This window comes from Dryobates pubescens, chromosome Z (assembly GCF_014839835.1).
Source record: "Dryobates pubescens isolate bDryPub1 chromosome Z, bDryPub1.pri, whole genome shotgun sequence".
Classification (NCBI taxonomy): domain Eukaryota; kingdom Metazoa; phylum Chordata; class Aves; order Piciformes; family Picidae; genus Dryobates; species Dryobates pubescens.
Genome location: NC_071657.1, coordinates 76,368,194 through 76,389,371, shown reverse-complemented (window position 1 = coordinate 76,389,371; position 21,178 = coordinate 76,368,194).

Sequence of the window (21,178 nt, the reverse complement as noted above, 5' to 3'; positions counted from 1 at the left end):
TCCTATGGGAAATTTGTGCCTTAGTGTGGTGAATCTATTGCCAACAATTGTCTCAGTTTTGGAGAGCAAAAGAGGCCAACTTGTTTCATTTTACTTAATCTATTATTAGCCATTTCCCATATCATGCCAAATACAGTCTCTTTATCCTTGACCTTTGGAGCAACTCTGTTGTGGTCCTGTAAGTCAATGTCCATTTTTAAGGAGGCAATGTCTGTTTTTAAGGAGCCACTGTCAGACAAGCAGTTACAGGGCTGCCAACAAGCTCCAATGTGTTCCTTCTTGGTCTACAATTTGGTAGGTCTGCTAATTCGAGATGGACCCCATACACTGCATCTTGCATCCTGTTCTCCAGGCAGAATACTCCAAGATGGGTAACAAAACTGATGACAGTCCTGGAAGGCATGTCCTGTGAGGAGTGGCTAAGGACACTGGATTTGTCTAGTTTGGAGAAAAGGAGGTTGAGGGTCAATCACATTGAACTCTGAAGCTTTCTGAACAGCAGACATGGAGAAAGAGATGTTGTTCCCCCTCATATGATTCTGTGATTCTGTGTCCAGTGATAGCATGTATGGGAATAGGTCAAAACTGCTCCAGGAGAGGTTCAGTCTGGGCTTCATAATGGGAAGTATTTTTCACTGAAAGAGTGGCCAAAGAATTTAGAGAGGTGATCAATGCCCCAAGCATGTCAATTTGGTTTAAGGGACATTTGGACAAAGCCATTAGTGAGATGTTTTAGCTTTTGGTCAGCCTTGAAGTGGTCAGGCAGCTGGACTAGGTGATTGTTCTAGGTCCCATTCAAGTAAAATTCTCCTCTCCTCTCCTCTCCTCTCCCCTCCTCTCCTCTCCTCTCCTCTCCTCTCCTCTCCTCTCCTCTCCTCTCCTCTCCTCTCCTCTCCTCTCCCTCTCCCTCTCCCTCTCCCTCTCCCTCTCCCTCTCCCTCTCCCTCTCCCTCTCCCTCTCCCTCTCCCTCTCCCTCTCCCTCTCCCTCTCCCTCTCCCTCTCCCTCTCCCTCTCCCTCTCCCTCTCCCTCTCCCTCTCCCTCTCCCTCTCCCTCTCCCTCTCCCTCTCCCTCTCCCTCTCCCTCTCTTTCTTCCATCCTATCCTGAGACAACTACTGCAACTGATGCCAGAATAAATGGCTCAAACTAAGGAAACTTCATCTAAGTTGCACTTCATGCACTTTGCATTGGCTTTGCAGTGTTCCCACCTGGTGCTCACAGTGGAATTCAGGCCACAGAGCATGATCTCAGACAGCATATTCAGCATCTGTAACATGGCTTTATTTTCTGTCACACATTTTGAATTTGAATAGTTTTAAACTGTGGTTTGACCATGGATGAACACAAAGCTGCGGCAATTCCAAGTTTGTCCATGGGTCTTTGGAGACCCTGTTATTTGAGGTGGGTTAAAAGAACATCCAGGCACTTCCAGTCTTGACAGGGAGCAATCCAAGGAAGACTCTGGACTGAGATTTGTGGTCTACATGAACCAAGCAGAATCTGGAAAGACAGGAGAACTTCAGCCAACATGTGTTTAATGAAAGCCATATGACATTAAACGACCACAGATGTATGCAATAGATTTTGTGGTGTCACAATAGGCTATGTCCCAATAAGCCACCTGAACACAAAAATATGTGACAGCCAGTGTGGTTTACATTTTTAATGCATTTCCTTGTGTGAAGCTTGGAAAAAGTTCCTCCTCCCTATTGCCACGGGCGACTTGTGTGCAACAGCAGCAGCACTCCATCTTCAAAGCATCATGTATCACAAAACAGAAAATCATGAAATAAAGCCTGGCTGGAGGAATCTCACCATTTACACTGAATCTGAGGTGTCAGCACCTGTCCTGTTGCTGCAGCTCCTTGGATGGTATCCACAAAACAGACAGTCTTCTGCAAGTAACACACGGACAGTGGGGATGGCTTGCTTTGGAAGTGTTTATTGCACTGTTGGGCACAACCTTTGATGGTGCCAATGTCCTTTTCCCCCTGTACCTTGAGTGAGACAGAACAAGTGTGAAATATTTTGTAGCAGGTGTTAGAGAAAGTGGGATAACATGGCAGTTTTGGAAGAAGCGCAGGAATGGGAATATGCTACTAAGCTCTCCATCTGGAGAGAAAACCCAGAACCACCCTTTCCTTGCAAGTGGCAGGAAGAACAGAGGAGTGTGTGTTTGGGGGTTTGTGGGAGACAAATTTCTCCTTGTTTCAAAATGTCTCCATATGTTTTTATTTGTATTGTATACTTCCCTCTTGGCTGTACTGGAGCTCTTTTGTATTACAATGGCACGTCCCAGAACATTTCTAAGTTATAAAAACCTTACTTATCTCAGAACTCCACCAATGAACCATGACTTTCCCCCTTCCCTGGGCTTTTATTAAGCTCAGTGGGACTAATTCCCCATTGCTCCTCACCTTATGTAAGCCTTTATACTGGTGCCAAATGGGTGTAAAATGCTGGCTAAAACTATGCAACATGCCTCTGACAGGTTGAGCTAAAGGTCTGGGATCACATACCAGGAATCTGTGTCCAAACCTAACATCTCCAGTGTGGGTTGAGCCACTCCAGATGGCAGGTGATATTCCAGGTGTTAATAACCCATTTTCTGTCCCATGTCTATCTCTGTAACAAAATGCTGACAACCTTTTCTTATAGTCCTTTAAATTAGGTGGGATCATAAACGCACACACACGTACACATATATATGTATATATACAACTTCTTACTTTTTAAGTCAAAGAGATTATATATGTGTATGTTTTCCTCTCCATATATACATATATATGAGGTGTTTTAAAATGATAGGCTTTTAGGGGAAAAAAAATATGTCTGGAGTACTGTTTCAGAACATGAACTTAATTATCATGAAAACTGTGCTATCTAAAAGTAGTTTAGTTTGCTGCCAGCCAAGAGCCAAGGGAAGAAGAGGCAGGAGAAACTATTCTAGAAAATTCAAAACTCTTAAAACTTGAACTGCTGCTAAACTGATATGTGCAAGGAATTTAATGCTCTGCTTCTGCCAGCACCTTGGGTACCAGGGGAGGGCTGTTTGCAAACAGTTTTAACTCCCTGTGCAGAAGGAATGGCAATATACCATCTCCCAGCAATGGCAATTTGCTTGTTTTAGCTGGATGTGAGTCCTGGCAATTTCTGACAGCCAAGGGATGCCATGCAGAGTACAAGGTTTGGGGATCTTGAGGACTGGCCAACTCTCCCAGAGGGCTGAAGCTTAAAACATCAGTTTCACATTTTTTAGGGTCCAAGAGGCATCTGGGTGGGGCTGCAAGCTGTTTGGTGTTGGAGCATGGGATAAGCTGCCTGTGTTGACATAGCCCTTACTCATTATAACCATGTTGACATAGAAATTACCAACATTCAGCTTTGGTAATTTCAAACCCGCATGGCAGTGGCTGTGTAATGGGAGGAACAATAGAGAACTGGACTCACTATACAATGCATTTTAATAAAATTCTTCATATGGTTTGATTTCTAAAGGATCTCTCATCAGCCTATTCCCTACATTTTTTTGTGAGAGTCACCACAAACATTGGCATGAGACTGACTTAGAATGGAAAATATTAGCAGGAAAAATGGGTTTGCTCAATATGTTGAATGCTCTGCCAAAATCCTCTTGCAATCCACCTGCAGTTTGAAGACTTACTTATCAGAGTAGCTGGAGTTAAATAATAAAGTATGGATTTTACCTAGTCCTCATATGTACAAAGAAAAACAAAAAGCAAACCCCAAAAGACAAAGAAACAATATTTCAATTATAATCAAACTCAGTTCATAATAAAAATCACTAATGACTTTCTGTGATAAAATTCCTCCTTGTAAAGCTTTGGGATAACTAATAGATGGTGATCGATACGGGTCCACAAATGAATTAAAGGTTTTCTTTTAGAAAACTTATTATTGTCACCTTCTGACTAGCAAGAGTTTTGACCTGGTATGAACCCACGCCTCTTCTGTTGGAGCCTCTTCGATGCAAGACTCTTCAATGGTCGGGCATTAGAATAGATCGCCCAGGAATGTGTTGGAGTCACCATCCCTGGAGGTGTTCAAGAAACAAGTGAACATAGTACTTTGGGACATGATTTAATGGCCATTAATGGCCATGGTGGCCTTAGGTTGATGGTTGGACTCAGTGATCTCAGAGATTTTTTCCAACCAGAACTATTTTATGATTCTACGAAGATGTCTGTTCTTCTTGAATAATAATTTATTGCAGAAACTTCAGAGTAAAAAAAAAGTAAAAAATCCTGCTTCTCCTAATTTGATCACTTATGCATCTGGTAGCTGAGATACAAACATCCTGATGTCATAACCTTTGGAAAATTAAAAATAAAAGAAAAAAAATTAATAAGCTGGCTTACGGTAATCAAGAATTGGTTTTGCCTGATTCTTTACAAATAGGACAAATTGGCTGCTGGTGCTACTAACATCAGCATGTTCTGGCAAGGCCAATTTGGTATGAATCAGGAGTTGTCTTGATAGGAACAGCAGCAAAACACATGATTTTTATGGGTGCTGTACTTAAAACAGTGAAATCAGTGCCTGTGCCTCACTCAGGTAAGGCTACACTGAACAGGAATTTTGTCTGAATAGGAGAAATAAGGATTTGCTCATATGTAAAATGTTAATTTCCCCTTGTCATGAACTCAAGCTCTCATTAAAAAAGAAGTAATTACAATTTCTCAGCAATTTAACTTTATTAAAACCATTCTGTCTGATAATCTATATTGTCAAGTTATGTTTAATACTTATTGTGAGATTAAACCACTAAAATATCTCTATTTTGAGGAAATATCTGGAATCTTCATTCATAAAAGAGCTATATTAAAGCAAACATTCAGATTAATTGATGATGGGATCATTTAGACTAGAATAGCACAGAACAGCATAGAATAGCATAGAATAGCATAGCATAGCATAGAATAGAATAGAAAGAATAGAATAAACCAGGTTGGAAGAGACCTTCAAGATCATCGTGTCCAACCTATCATCCAACACCACCTAATCAACTAAACAATGCAACCAAGCACCCTACCAAGTCTCCTCCTAAACACCTCCAATGATGGTGACTCCACCACCTCCCCAGGCAGCCCATTTCAATGGCAAATCACTCTCTCGGTGAAGAATTTATTCCTAACCTCCGGCCTAAACCTCCCCTGGTGCAGCCTGAGACTGTGTCCTCTTGTTCTGGTGCTGGTTGCCTGGGAGAAGAGACCAGCCCCTGCCAGTCTACAACCTCCCTTCAGGTAGTTGTAGAGAGCAATAAGGTCTCCCTTGGGCCTCCTCTTCTCCAGGACAAGCAACCCCAGCTCCCTCAGCCTCTCTTCATAGGGATTGTGTTCCAAACCCTCCACAAACTTTGTTACCCTTCTCTGGACACATTCCAGCAAGTGAACATCTTTCCTAAACTGAGTGGCCCAGAACTGGACACAGGACTCAAGGAGTGGCCTAACCAGTGCTGAGTACAGGGGCAGAATGACCTCTCTAACTTCAAAGAGGAAACCTCAGACAAAATCTATTAGCACTGGGTGAAATCTTCAGGTCATCACCTACTCTTTGCAGTCACTCCCACCAATACTTATACATGTAAGTACTAAGTGAAAAATGATTGAATAACTTTAAGATTTAATCTGATGTTATTAAAGTTTTTTTACTGGTTTTTGACCAGCTTATATAAATAGTCTAAGCCATCGCATTGCCTGTAATTACTGTGCAATAGATGAGGTTACGGGCTAGTTAAAAACATATGTCTTAATTATAAAATAATAATAATAAAAAATGCAAACCTAATTTCAGAGCATAGCAAAATATCTGAAGCTTTAGACCTAGATGATTGAACCCTGTTAAAATCCTAATTAAAATCCTAAATGTGTAAGAATTGAGAAGTATTTTTAAAATAGATATTTGTCTTCTGCATTTTAATACTTTTAATGACCAAAATCTGCACTAAGAAGCCAATAGGCTGCCAGCATGTTCTGCAGAATCATAGAACCATAGAATCACAGAATTAGAATAAGATAGCATAGAATAAACCAGGTTGGGAGAGACCTTCAAGATCATCATGTCCAATCTATCATCCAACACTACCTAATCAACTAAACCATGCAATTTTTAGGGTTGGGAGGGACCTCAAGGATCATCCAGTTCCAATCCCCCTGCCGTGGACAGGGACACCTCGCACTAGTTCAGGCTGCTCAGAGCCACATCCAGCCTGGCCTTAAAAACCTCCAGGGAGGAGGCTTCTACCACCTCCATGGGAAATCTATTCCAGTGTTTCACCACCCCCACAGGGAAGAACTTCTTCCTAACATGCAATCTAAAACTACTTACTTCTCTTTTGGTTCCAATTCCCCCTAGTCGTATCACTACCTGATATCCTAAAATGTCCCTCTCCAGCTTTCTTGTAGGCCCCCTTCATGTACTGGAAGGCCACAATAAGGTCTCCTTGGACCCTTCTCTTCTCCAGAATGAATAGCCCCAACTATCTCAGTCTGTCTAAAGTTAGTCTTGCTAATGTTTAATGAAAAAAGGAAATACAGAAAAAAACACCTTGGTGGATCTTTGAAAGAAACTTTTAATGTGAAAACAGTATCAACACATCTGTCATGAGGGGCAGCAGAAAATTGAGTCAAATGCAAAGAAAAAGTTATTTGAATTAACCACAAATTCAAGAGAAAAGGCTCTGTGCATAGCTTTACAGACACCTAATATGATTATTGGTAACACTGGTATTTATTTCATTCATGAATATCCGAGTTATTAGAGTCTGCTGAGGTTCTGTCATTTTCCTGGCATACCAAAAGAGAGAAAGGAAAATTATCTGGGAAGAAAGTATTGCTCCTCTGCCTTAAATCGATGATTACATTCAAACAGAGGAATGGGTGCTGTGTTGTGCTATCAAGTGACTTTGTGTGTTACCCAACAGCTCTTTCCGCTGGCTCAAGGATGTGCTCCAGAGATTGGCCCAGAAGAAGAATGCTCTCTGAAACATGTACTTCTCTCTCCCTCTCAAAACATCAGAGCACTTATTGTAGGACACCAAATCCAGTCATGAAGAACTCCTTGCATTAGAATGAGAAGATATGGAAAGACCTGCAGATTTCCAGGTGATTGCCTCCTGTAAGTGCAAACACTCATCATGCATGATGCCATGACTTGTGGTCTACAGACTCCAGTCACTTCCCATTAATAATTAATGTTGACACACAGAATCATAGAATGGTTTGTGTTGGAAGGGACATTTAAAGGTCATCTCATCCAACCCTTTCTGCAGAGAGCAGCGCCATTTTTCACTAGAGCAGGTTGCTTAGGAAAACTTACTGGAATGGGTCAGAAATTCAACAGAAAAGAGATTGTGCATAGCTTGATAATGATTGTCTTTCTAGACATCCAGTGCAACAAATGCAATTATTAGTAAAAGTTTTTATTCCTTCCCTAGGAGGTTTAGTGCCAGATAACCTAACTTACAGAATCACAGAATCAAAGAAGAGTAGAGGTTGGAGGTGCTCTCTGTAGATCATTGAGTATAACCCCACCTGGCCAAGGCAGGTTCACCTAGAGAAGGTCACACAGGAACATGTCCAGGCAGGTTTTGAACCTCTCCAGAGATGGAGATTCCATCAGCAATCTGAGTAGCCTGTTCCAGTGCTCCATCACCCTTAAAGAAGTTCCTCCTTATGTTTAGATGGAACTGCTATGCTCCAGTTTATTCCTGTTGCCCCTTGTCCCAGGCACCACTGAACAAAGCCTGGTCCCATCTTCCTGACACCCAGCCTTTATGCATTTATAATCATTGATAAAATCCCCTCTTAGTCTTCCTTTTTTGTTTTCTTTTTTTCCTTTTTTTTTTTTTGTCTCCTGGACTAAAAAGGAACAATTCTCTCAGCCTTTCCTTAAAGAACCTCTGCTAGGAGCTGGAGAGCCATCAGTTTTGGTGAGCACCAAACAGACTGAGACGGGCCTCCATTTTTCTTAGAAACACATGAAAAACAACTACTGCCATGACCACAAGGGAATAGTGATCCCTCTTCATAAATTCAATTTGTTCATAACCTTTTGACACAGACCATAAATAACCTTCATATATTTCACACACACAGACACATGTAATAAATTACATGAACAATGTATATAAATATTTACTTTACGAAAACACAAACTGAACAGAAATAAATGCCATGTGAGCAAGCCATCTATTAGCAAAATGGTTAATTCTCTGTGCCAATCAATAACTAGATTGCATATCTCTTGCCCTGTGTGCTGTGCCACTGTGCTGGGCTAGTTACAGGGACAAAATAGTAGCAAAGGAAACATTAATTAATTGTCAGTGAGGCTGTTTCAGCAAAGGTTACACCGGAGACAAAAGAAGAGGCTGTGATGTGGCTCGTGGAAAGGACAGTATGATTTTCTGAAGCAGGTTATGAAATCTAGAAAAGAAAAAGTTATTTTAAACTAGTGCCATCTTTATTCCTGAAAGCTGTTCTCAGTGAGTGAGTTCAATATGTTTTATTTACACATATGAATAGTATATTAGAAAAACAGCAACAACAAAAAAACAACTAAAAGAATATGGCAAAATTCCAAAGTGGTTAATCAGAAAATGTTTATAAGAGAATAGTTGCTCTTCCTCAGCTTTATACCTAAACCCCAGGTATCCTGCAGGGATTGAAATCAGAACACCAGCTGGATTTCCCATGTTTTTTTACCCTATTTGTCTTTGTGCCTTATAAGCTGGAGAAGATAACCTGTCTGACGAATGAGATGCTTGATTTTAAAAGTTATATAATTAAAATATGTTGTGAATTTGAAGTTTGATTTTAAAAATGGTGTTATGAAAAAAATGCTGATAACATTTAGGGTAGAAAACTGAAGATGGTATACATTATGAAGTACTGTGATTTTTTTCCCCTGTTTCAATGTTATCACAATTTCTTGCTGAAGATTTAGAGAAATTAAAAATATTAAATTAACATATTATTAGTTTTCTTTTTATTAAAAATAGTAACAACTATAATAAAGATAATAATAATAATAATAGTTACACCTTCCAAATATAATGATGTTGATTTGTGTTTTCAAAGGCAAAAAAAAGAAGAGTTCTTAAGCAAGAGGAATCAGAGAACCATTCTCACTGCTGGAAATGTCCTTAGTCATCTTGACCCTTTTTTAATCTTGATCATTATTCTAGGAGAAATTGTGAGTTTGTCCTATTGCCAAGAAGTAATGTAGGGCCAGACAGCAACTTAGATCAGTGACACACTAACAAATGACAGCCACAGAAACTTTATACTTTATACCTTTAGGTGACCAGGATTGTGACCTTAGAAAGTACAAGAGCAAAATGGGCAGAGAGTTGGCAGCCTCCTCCTTCCCAGACACAAGGTAAGAAAATTTGATGGATCAAAGGATGTTAGAAGCTCAAACACACACTTCTGAAGCAATGATCCAACCCATCCATCCATTTTAATTAAGAGACCAAATTTTCCAGTGACACACTTGCCACTACTGCAGAAAGTACTGCCAGTTTTGTGTTAGTCATGGTAATCTAACTGCCACCACTGGGTCATGGAGAACTGAGGAGAGATGTGCTCTGCAAGTACTCATAGACTCATTTTTGTTGGAAGACACTATTAAGACCACAGAGTCCAACTGTTAACACAGCACTGCCATGTCCACCACTAACCACACAGAATCACAGAATCACAGAATTACTAAGGTTGGAAGAAACCTCAAAGATCATGAAGTCCAACCACATCCTTATGCACCTCATCTACGCAGTAATGTGGACTACATAGGGATGAAGACATCACCACCAGCTTGGGCAGCCTGGTTCAGGCCTTGACAACCCTTTTGGGGAAGAAATCACTCCTCACGTCCAAACTAAAACTGCCCTGGTACAACCTAGGGCCATTTCCTCTTGTCCTGTCACTTGTTACCTGAGAAACCAGCCCACACCTGGCTCCAACCTCCTTTCAGGAAGTAGTAGAGAGCAATGCGGTCTCCTCTCAGCCTCCTCTTCTCCAGGCTGAACAATCTCAGTTCCCTCAGCCTCTTTGCACAAGATCTGTTCTCCAGACCCTTCAACAGCTTCATTACCCTTCTAGGCACAGCTTCCAGCACCTCAATTTCTTTCTCATATTGAGGGCCACAAAACTGAACCCAGTATTTGAGGTGTGACCATACTGGTGGTGCTGAGGGAGGTGGTTAAGTGGTGCATTGCACAGAATCACAGACTGTTAGGGTCTCAAAAGATCATCCAGTCCAACTGAGTTCCCTCAGCTGCTCCTCACAAGACTTGTGCTCTAGACCCTTCACCAGCTTTGTGACTCTTCTCTGAGCACTCCACTGCTTCAGTGACCTTCTTGGAGTGAGGGGCCCAAAACTGAACCCCATGTCTGAGATGTGGCCTCATCAATGCCATTAACAGAGGTATGATCACTGCTCTAGTTCTCATAATGTTAGAAGTCTCTGTGGGTCAGCTGAAGTAGAGGAAAATCTCTTTAGGTCTATTAATCAAACAGGCCCTGACCTAGAATGGTTCCAAGAATTGAGCATTTCCCACCTCCCTGGGCAACATGAGCCAGGCTTTCAACATCCTTACCATAAAAATTTTCTTCCTTCCCTCCACTCTTTTAGTTCAAACCATCACTCCTTGTCCTGTCTCAACAGGCCCTGCTCAACAGTCTTTCCCCAGCTTTCTGATCAGCCCCTTTATGCACTGGAGTCCAACAGGATGGCATTCAACAAGTCCAAGTGCCGGGTGCTGCACTTGGCCACGGCAACCCCATGCAGAGCTACAGGCAGGGGTTGGAGTGGCTGGAGAGTGGCCAGGCAGAGAGGGACCTGGGGGTGCTGATTGGCAGCCACCTGAACATGAGCCAGCAGTGTGCCCAGGTGGCCAAGTAGCATCCTGGCCTGTATCAGGAACAGTGTGGCCAGCAGAAGCAGGGAAGTCATTGTGTCCCTGTACTCTGCATTGGTTAAGCCACACCTTGAGTACTGTGTCCAGTTCTGGGCCCCTCAGTTTAAGAAGGACATCGAGACATTTGAACATGTCCAGAGAAGGGCAACAAGGCTGGGGAGAGGCCGTGAGCACAAGCCCTGTGAGGAGAGGCTGAGGGAGCTGGGATTGTTTAGCCTGGAGAAGAGGAGGCTCAGAGGTGACCTCATTGCTCTCTACAACTACCTGAAAGGTGGTTGTAGCCAGGAAGGAGTTGGTCTCTTCTCCCAGGCAACCAGCACCAGAACAAGGGGACACAGTCTCAAGCTGCTCCAGGGGACGTTTAGGCTCAAGGTGAGGAGAAAGTTCTTCACTGAGAGAGTCATTTGTCATTGGAATGGGCTGCCCAGGGAGGCGTTGGAGTCACTGTTCCTGGAGGTGTTCAAAAAGGGATTGGATGTGGCACTTGGTGCCATGGTCTAGTCATGAGGTCTGTGGTGACAGGTTGGACTTCATGATCTTTGAGATCTCTTCCAACCTTGGTGATACTGTGATACTATAATACTGTGGAAGCCCACCATAAGGTTTCCCTGTTCTCCAATTTGAACAATTCCAACTCTCAGCATGGCCTCACACAGAGGACTTCCAATCCTCCCATTACTGCTGTGGCCTCCTCTGGCCCCACTCCAACAGGTCCATGTCTGTGCTGTGCTGAGGGCTCTAGAGCTGGCCCCCAGCACTGCTAATGGCGTTTCAGTAGAGAGAAGCAGAGAGACAAAATCCTTTCTCTTCACCTGCTGCCCATGTTATTGGGGATCAGATGAGGGCATGGCTGGTTCTGGGCTGTGAGTTCACATTGCTGACTCATGCTCAGCTTTTCCCCATCATTATTGATCCCCAAGTCCTTCTCTGCAAGGCTGCTCTTCATCCCTTCATCGTCTAACCTGGGCTGATTCCAGGGATTGCCTTGACTCAGGTTCAGGACCTTGTACGTGGACTTGCTGAGGTTTGCATGGTCCCACTTGCGAAGCTTGTCTGGATCCTTCTGGATGATATCCCATCTCTGAGGCATGTCAACCACACCACACAGATTGGTATCATCAAACTATAAGGTAAAAGCATTGAATTAGTGAAACAGGAGATAAATCTGAACTCAATAGATTTGAAAATATTAAATGGCTCTACCACATGCTTAACTGTAATTACTTAATCTCATTGGGGTCTACCTTACCACAGGACTTTATAAGCAAATGAGGGCCATTCATGTGGAGTCATCTGGCCACAGCTCCTTTACCCTTATGTTACCCCCAAAGCAATTGGAAACAGTCCTATTTCAGCTTTATTTGTTTTAACTTGAGTTTAGGAAAGTATAATGCCAAGGCAGGACCTCAAGATGTCAAAGAAATGTCAGAGTTGAAACTTTGCCAGGTAACTGACAGGCCAGGAGCAGTTAAGAATAAAAGATCAAAGAAGCTATGAGAAATAAAAATAGCCAGAGATCTATAGAATAGATATCTTATTATGAGATTAATTGCTAGTGCAAATGGTACATGTATACATGTGTAGACAGTACTGTGTGCTACAGAGAGGGGACAGACAGGTGGGATTTTGAATTTCCCAGTTCCTTAACTTCTTCCTTTATCCATTAACCACAGAATGATAGAATCATAGACTCACAGAAAGGTTTGGGTTGGAAGGTACCTTAAAGGCCATCTAGTTCCAACCTCCCCACCATGGGCACAGACACCTTCCACTAGCCCAGGTTGCTCAAGGGCCCACCCAACCTGGTTTGGAATACCTCCAGGGAAGGAGCTTCCACAACCTCCCTTGGAAGGCTGTTCCAGTTTCTCACCATCTTCACTGGAAAGAATTTCTTCCTAATGTCCAGTGTAAGTCTCCCCTCTTCCAGCTCAAAGCCATTGCCTCTTGTCCTATCACTACAAGCCCTTGGAAAAAGTCCCTCACCAGCTTTCCTGTAGGTCTCCTTTGAGGTACTTGAAGGCTGCTCTAAGGTCTCCCTAAAGCTTTCTCTTCTCCAGCCTGAACACACAGAATACACACAGAATTAACCAGGTTGGAAGAGACCTCAGAAATCAAGTCCAACCTATCACCCAACACTATCTAATCAACTAAACCATGGCACTAAGTGCCTCATCCAGTCCCTTTTTAAGCACTTCCAGTGATGGTGACTCCACCACCTCCCTGGGCAGCCCATTCCAATGGTCAATCACTCCTTATGTGAAGAATTTCTTCCTAACATCCAGCCTAAACCTCCCCTGGTGCAGCTTGAGACAGTGTCCTCTTGTTCTGTCTACTGCAACGAGACAGGACCCAGGCACCACACCGTGCATAGCAGCACGTCATCCCCTATCCTCTGTGCCAGCCTTCCTCTCCTGAGAGGCTGGCATGGTGTGGGTGGAGACTGCTTCAGCAGTGGTGCTTTCACCAGAGGGAGGGAGGTGCTGAGTCACCTGGGCTCATTCATGAATTGTTCTCCAGTTAGGTCCTGTGACCAGGGATAGGGATGGTGGTAACTCACTACAAAGCTGAGGTCAAACTTAAGCAGGCAGGTGTCCAGGCAACTGGCTGAAGAGAGTGCTGGAGCCTGGCACTTGAAATGGAGGGCAGTGGAGATAACACCTGCATTAGGTGTGAGCAGCTTGATTATCTGCTTAATCTAGTGGCTAAACTGAAGGAAGAAGTTGCTAGACTTAGGACTGTAAGGGAATATGAAAGGGAGATGGATTTGAGGAACCAGGCTCTACAGACTCCCCTAGCAGAGGGAGGTGACTCAAGAAGCAGCAGGGAATGGATTCAGGTCCCTGTTAGGAGAGGCAAGAGAAAACCCTCACAGCTCCCCTCATAGATCCCCTCACGACTCCCCTCACCACTCCCCTCACGACTCCCCTCATCTTTCCAGCTGCCCTTGCAAAACAAGTATGGGGCACTGGAAGTGGAGGGTGAGTGATTGAGAAGACAGAAGACACATCATCCAAGGTGTTGCCTAAAGCAAAACATCTTGCCCCCTGAATCAGGACTTGTTCCTAAAAAAACAAGCAGGAGGGTAAATGTTATTGGTGATTCCCTCCTGAGGGGAACAGAGGGCCCCATATGTCAGCTGGATCCTTCCCACAGGGAAGCTGTGCCAGGGGAAGTTTAGGCTGGATGTTAGGAAGAAGTTCTTCATAGAAGGAGTAATTGGCCATTGGAATGGGCTGGCCGGGGAGGTAGTGGAGTCACCATCACTGGAGGTGTTTAGGAGGAGACTTGCTGGGGTGCTTGGTGCCATGGTTTAGTTGATTAGATGGTGTTGGGTGATAAGCTGGACTCGGTGATCTTGAAGGTCTTTTTCAACGTGGTTAATTCTGTTCTATTCTATTCTACATCTGTTACCTCCCTGGGGCCCAGGTCAGAGATGTTACCAGAAGGCTGCCTAGTCTGGTACAGTCCTCTGATTACTATCCCTTGTTAGTTATGCATGTGGGGAGCAATGAGGTTGAAACCAGAGGTCCTAAGGCAATCAAAAAGGACTTCAAGGCTCTGGGAAAACTGGTTGCGGGATCAGGGGTACAGGTAATTTTTCCATCAATACCCTTAGTTGCAGGAAGGAATGCTGAGAGGAACAAGACAGCAGGTGTCATTAAGTGGCTCAGAGGCTGGTGCCACCAACAGAATTTTGTTTTTTTTGATCTTGGGGAACTTTCTATGGCACCAGTTCAGCTAGCAACAGGTGGAGTACATCCATCCCAGAGGGGGAGAAAGATCCCAGCACATGAGAATAGCCTGTCCCACAGAGGGGAAAGGGTTCTAGGAAGTGAGTTGGCTGGATTCATTGACAGGGCTTTAAACTAGATTTGAAGGGGGAAGGGGCTGAAACCAGTCCCGCCAGACAGGAGTCTGAGGGTGGGAAGCTGGAGTCAGGGGGGAACCCAGCAGCCCAGCTGAAGTGCATGTGCACTAATGCACGAAGCATGGGTAACAAACAAGAGGAGATGGAAGCCTTGTTGCAGCAGGAAAGTTATGATGCAGTTGCCATCACAGAAATGTGGTAGGATGACTCACATGACTGGAATACTGTACTTGAGGGCTACAGGCACTTCAGGAGAGACAGGCTAGGGAGAAGGGGTAGAGGGGTGGCCCTGCACATCAGGGAGGCTCTACATGCCATGGAACTAGAGATTAAAGATGATCTGTTTGAGTGCCTGTGGGTGAGAGTTAGAGTGAAGACCAACAGGGCAGACATCCTGGATGGAGTCTGTTATAGACCACCCAACCAGGAGGAAGAGGTTGATGAATTATTTTATAGGCAGCTAGAGGCTGTCTCACAACCACCAGACGTTGTTCTTATAGGCAACTTTAACCTGCCTGATAGCTGCTGGGAACTTAACACAGAAGAGAAGAGGTCTAGGAGGTTCTTAGAGTGTATGGAGGATAGCTTCTTATCCCAGCTGCTGTGTGAGCCTACCAGGGGTAAGGCTTTGCTTGACCTTCTTCTAACAAAGAGAGAAGGGCTGGTGGGAGATGTGGTGGTTGGAGGCTGTCTGGGGTCCAGTGACGATGAAATAATTGAGTGTTCAATATGCAGTCAAGCTAAGAGGGGCAGCAACAAAACCTCCACTCTGGACTGCCAGAGGGCAGACTTCAAGCCCTTAAAAACAAAGGGGTCCAGAAGGGCTGGACCTACTTCAAGGAAGAACTCTTGAAGGTGCAGGAACAGACTGTGCCAATGTGCCGGAAGATGAGCCGCCAGGGCAGATGGCCAGCCTGGATGGGCAATGAGCTTCTGAGTGAATTAAGGGAAAAAAAAGGGTGAATCATCTGTGGAAGGAAGGAGAGGTAACCAATAGAATGTTTAAAGATGTTGCTAGGTCATGCAGGAAAAAACTTAGAGAGGCAAAAGCGCATTTAGAGCTTAGACTGGCCTCTGCTGTGAAGGACAACAGAAAATCCTTCTACAAATATATTAATAGCAAGAGGAGGGGCAAGGACAACCTCCACTCCTTAGTGGACATGGAGGGGAATATTGTAACTAAAGATGAGGAAAAGGTAGAGGTACTTAACACCTTCTTTGCCTCAAATTTTAATAGCAGGATAGGTTGTCTTCCAGACAACTGGCCTCCTGAGCTGGCAGAGGGAGTCAGGGAGCAGTATAGTTCCCCTGTAATCCAGAAGGAAGCAATTAGAGACCTGTTCAGTCACTTGGATCTCCACAAGTCCATGGGACTGGATGGGATCCATCCTAGGGTGCTGAGAGAGCTGGCAGATGTGCTGGACAAGCCGCTCTCCATCATTTTTCAGCAGTCCTGTCTCACTGGAGAGGTCCCAGATGACTGGAAGCTGCCAACCTGATGCCCATCCACAAGAAGGGCTGGTTGGACGAGCTGGGGAATTCTAGACCTGTCAGCCTGACCTCAGTGCCAGGCAAGATTATGGAACAGGTCATCTTGAGTGCAGTCACACAGCACTTACAGGATGGCCAAGGGATCAGGCCCAGCCAGCATGGATTTAGGAAGGGCAGGTCCTGCCTCACCAACCTGATCTCCTTCTATGACCAGGTGACTGCCTGGTGGATGTGGGGCAGGCTGTGGATGTAGTCTGCCTGGACTTCAGCAAGGCCTTTGACACCGTCCCCCACAGCAAACTCCTGGCCAAGCTGTCAGCCCCTGGCTTGGACAGGAGCACTCTGTGCTAGGTTAGGAACTGGCTGGAGAGCCAAGCCCAGAGAGTGGTGGTGAATGGTGCCACATCCAGCTGGCAGCCAGTCACTAGTGGTTTCCTCCAGGGATCAGTGCTGGGTCCCATCCTGTTTAATATCTTTCTTGATGATCTGGATGAGGGGATTGAGTCCATCATCAGTTGACACCATCAGATGACACCAAGTTTGGGCCAGGTGTTGATCTGCTAGAGGGTAGGAGAGATCTGCAGAGGGACCTTGACAAGCTGGACAGATGGGCAGAGTCCAAGGGCATGAGATTTAACACATCCAAGTGCCAGGTTCTGCACATTGGCCACAACAACCCCATGCAGTGCTACAGGCTGGGGTCAGAGTGGCCGGACAGCAGACAGGTAGAAGGGGACCTGGGGGTACTGGCTGAGAGTAGGCTGAACATGAACTAACCGTGGGTTAGTTGTTTGGGTGGTGTCGGATTGGTTGATGGGTTGGACGCGATGATCTTGAAGGTCTCTTCCAACCTGGTTTATTCTATGTATTCTATGTATTCTATGAGTCAGCAGTGTGCCCAGGTGGCCAAGAAGGCCAATGGCATCCTGGCCTGGATCAGGAATAGTGTGGCCAGCAGGAACAGGGAAGTCATTTTGTCCCTCTGCTCAGCGCTGGTTAGGCCACGCCTTGAGTCCTGTGTCCAGTTCTGGGCCCCTCAGTTTAGGAAAGATGTTGACTTGCTGGAATGTATCCAGAGAAGGACAACAAAGCTGGGGAGGGGTTTGGAGCACAAGCCCTATGAGGAGAGGATGAGGGTGTTGGGGTTGCTTGTCCTTGAGAAGAGGAGGCTCAGAGGAGACCTTATTGCCATCTACAACTACCTGAAGAGGAGTTATCACCAGGTGGGTGTTGGTCTCTATTTCCAAGGCAATTTGTGACTGAACAATAGGACACAGTCTCAAGCTGCACCAGGGGAAGTTTAGGCTTGAGGTGAGTCACCATTACTGGTAGTGTTTAAAAAGAGATGGGATGAGGCACTTGGTGCCATGGTTTAGTTGATGAGATGGTGTTGGGTGATACGTTGGACTTGATGATCTCAAAGGTCTTTTCCAAACTGGTTAATCCTGTATTCTGTATTCTAGGTTGCCTGGGAGAAGAGACTGGTCCCCACCTGGCTATAACCACCCTTCAGGTAGTTGTAGACAGGTCTCCCCTTAGCCTGCTCTTCTCCAGCCTGAACAGCCCCAACTCTTGTAGGCTGTTTCCAAAAGGGAGGTTCCCCAGCCTTCTGATCATCTTTGTGGCCCTTCTCTGGATCTTCTCCAACAGTTCCATGTCCTTCTTGTGTTCAGGGTCACAGAACTGGCCACAGTACTGCAGATGAGGTCTCACCAGAGCAAAGGGGCAGAATCACCTCCCTTATCCTGCTGCTCATACTGTTTTTGATGCAGACAAGCACATGGTTGCTTTCTGGGTTGCCAGTGACCATTACTGGCTCACACTGAGCTTTTTACCAACTAACACCCCCAAGTCCTTCTCCTTGAGACCCCTCTCAAGCCGCTCCTTACCCAGACTATATTTGTGCTTGGGATTGCCCTGACCCAGGTGCAGGACGTTGCACTTGGCCTTGCTGAACTTCATGAAGATGACATGGGCCCACTTCTCATGCTTAATCCTCATGCTATAGGAGGTCTGTTTCTGACTGCAGATTTCACTGAAGTTTCATCTATTTAATGGGGATTCTGCAAACTAATCTGGGATGCTGCAGCATAATTCAGTGGATTATGCTTTCAAATAAAATTTCCAGACGTAGCCCTCTATTTTCTTTCTTAATATTTTCACCCCATTATCATAGTCAACTATCTTACAGCAGTTGTTACGATAGATTTAAAACTATCACCAGTTACCACACCACAGTGTCTGAAATACTGAGCTTTATTTTCTCCAATAAAATAGATACATCTGGGTAAATATTTCAATGACAAAGTAGTTCCCCCCCCCCCCCCCCCCATGATTATTGTTAAAACCCCACAAATGTTTTTAGATTTTTATTACATGCCCTCATTGTCAACTTTTACCAATACTCAGAACTTAATCTTTCTCTTTCTTTCTTTCTTTCTTTTTTTTTTTCCTACTGAGTAAGCTCCCACTCTCTTTTAATGTATTTTTATTTCTGAATTCTATTCCAAGGTCACTTTTCACAGGACACAAAACTGAGACCTTAACAGGCTGATGTATAGCATGAAAACGATGGAGCAATTTTAGGGATTCAGTAATAGCAAATTACCAGGACTGAATGATCTCCCTCTAGAATTCTGAAGCTAGAAAATTATTAAGTGCAGTATGTATAGATGGGAATATACACTAGCTTTTAAAGATAGTAATAAGAATATATAGCATCCCCCATTCCCCTTCTTAGTGATTGGAAAGCACTAATAATGTTAAGTTCAGGGTTTTGAGTTTCTTTTAAAAAATAATGTGAAAATCCAGACTCGTTTTAGTGCTGCGAACACTGTTGAGTTCTTCTAAGGAAGAGGATAACACAGGAGTTGGAAGAGAATAACTGAAAAGACCAAAAGGACTTTTCTTCTTGAAAAAAGGAGCTGAATTAAGGCAAAATGGGTAAAATGAGGAAGGAGGAAACAACTCCCAGACTTTCCAAAACCTTATAATAATGATCACAGAGCACAGAATGTTAGGGGTTGAATGGGACCTCTGGAGATCTTTGAGTCCAACCCTTTTGCCAAGGCAGGTTCACCTAAAGAAGGTCACACAGGAACTAGTTCAGGCAAGTTTTAAATACCTCCAGAGGTGTAGACTCCACCACCTCACTGGGCAGCCTGTTCCAGTGCTCCATCATCCTAAAACTAAACATGTTCCTCCTCATGTTTAGATGGAATTTCTTGTGTTCCAGTCTGTGTCTGTTACCTCTTGTCATGTCTATATAATCCATAAAAGAATGTTTAAGGCAATAAATTGCTGTGTTGCAAGGAATAGGCTCCTACTTTGGATTAATCTAGGTAACATTTTATTATAGATAGTGAACTCATCTTCTCCCTACAATGTGAAAGTTTATTTAACTTGTGGCAGGAAATGGTTAGGATGGATAATCTGCTCTGCTAATTTACTATGGACATGTCCATACAGCTGACCATGAAGGAAAAAGTCAGACCTACCTATTATTGAAAAGATGCTTTGAGGGACTGTAAAGTTGATTTGGCTAGTGGAAGGTAATTGTGGCATCCAATATTCCCCTTGAGCTTCCACCTCCCTCTGTCAGCTCTGTGAAGGGTCCCACACTACCCTCAACCTGTCTGTCTGTGCATACCCAAGATGAGGCTGAGTCTGCTCCCAATACAGAGCTTTAATCTCCTAATTTGTCCTGTTGGACCAGACTGCAGAACCTACAAAGATGTCAGCAGTGCAAGATCTGCTTGTGAGGAGCAGTGAGCTAGCTTGTGTTTAGGGAATCGCACACTTAAAAGAGCAGCAACAACTTAACCAGCAATTAAATTACTTGTGTGTGTGCTCTAGATCTGTGAATAACGCAGAGATCAGTGTCATATTGTTACACTAATCACATCTTCTTGTGTGTGGGAGCACCTTCAGGTTTGTTCACCTCATTTTGGAAAGGACATTTTTGTCACTCAGGTGACATATCTTTACACAGGTTTTATTTAGCATGTTGGACTACAAAATGAGTGGTTAGACTTCAATCTGGGTCTGAATAACCTTGGATTCTTTTCTGTAAAAGAGAAGACTAGTCAAGAGGAGGCAAGTGAATGAGAAAGAGCATCTCCTTTTTTTCTGTGCAGACCCATAGAACAAAAATAGAAGGACATAAAGTTGGACAGAAATAAAGATTAATTCCACTATCTGGCTTGAAATCAAACTAGAATCCAGTTCAGAAGGGCTGTATTATCTCACTGTTCTTCACTGTAAACATGTAAACAGATAAATGTGTGACTATTTCAGCCAAATGCTCTTCTCCAGCTTCAAAATTATACAACATCTGAGAGAAATGTTTGGCCATCACAAAAATAATCAAACATAAAACTTCATGCTCCACAGTAACCTGAAGATGTCAGGAAGGAAATATTTTCCTGTGCTAATGGGTAACCTTAGTTGTATTTTTCAGCAGCTGACATCTTCTTGAGCTACTTGCTAATTAATGGTGATGACAAGTGCCACTGTCTGATATGCTGTGGTAGAGGTGTTCCCACTCCAGGTAGGAGAAAACACCTGGGAAAAAGGGAGTAGTTGTACCTTTTGCTTCTCCAGATACAGATCAGTTATTTTTATTTTTTTTTCTCCCCCTAGTGAGGCTGCAGTTGAATCACTGGGTCCAGTTCTGGGGTCCCCAGTTCAAGAGAAACAGGGAAATACTGGAGGGAGTCCCACGGAGGCTACAAAGATGCTGAGGGGGCTGGAGCATCTCTGAGTACGAAAGACTGAGACACCTGGGGCTAATGAACCTGGAGAAAAGCTCCTGAGAGGGGATCTGATCAATGCTCAGCAAGATTCTAAAGGAAATGCTGGGGGGCAAGAGGATGGGACCAG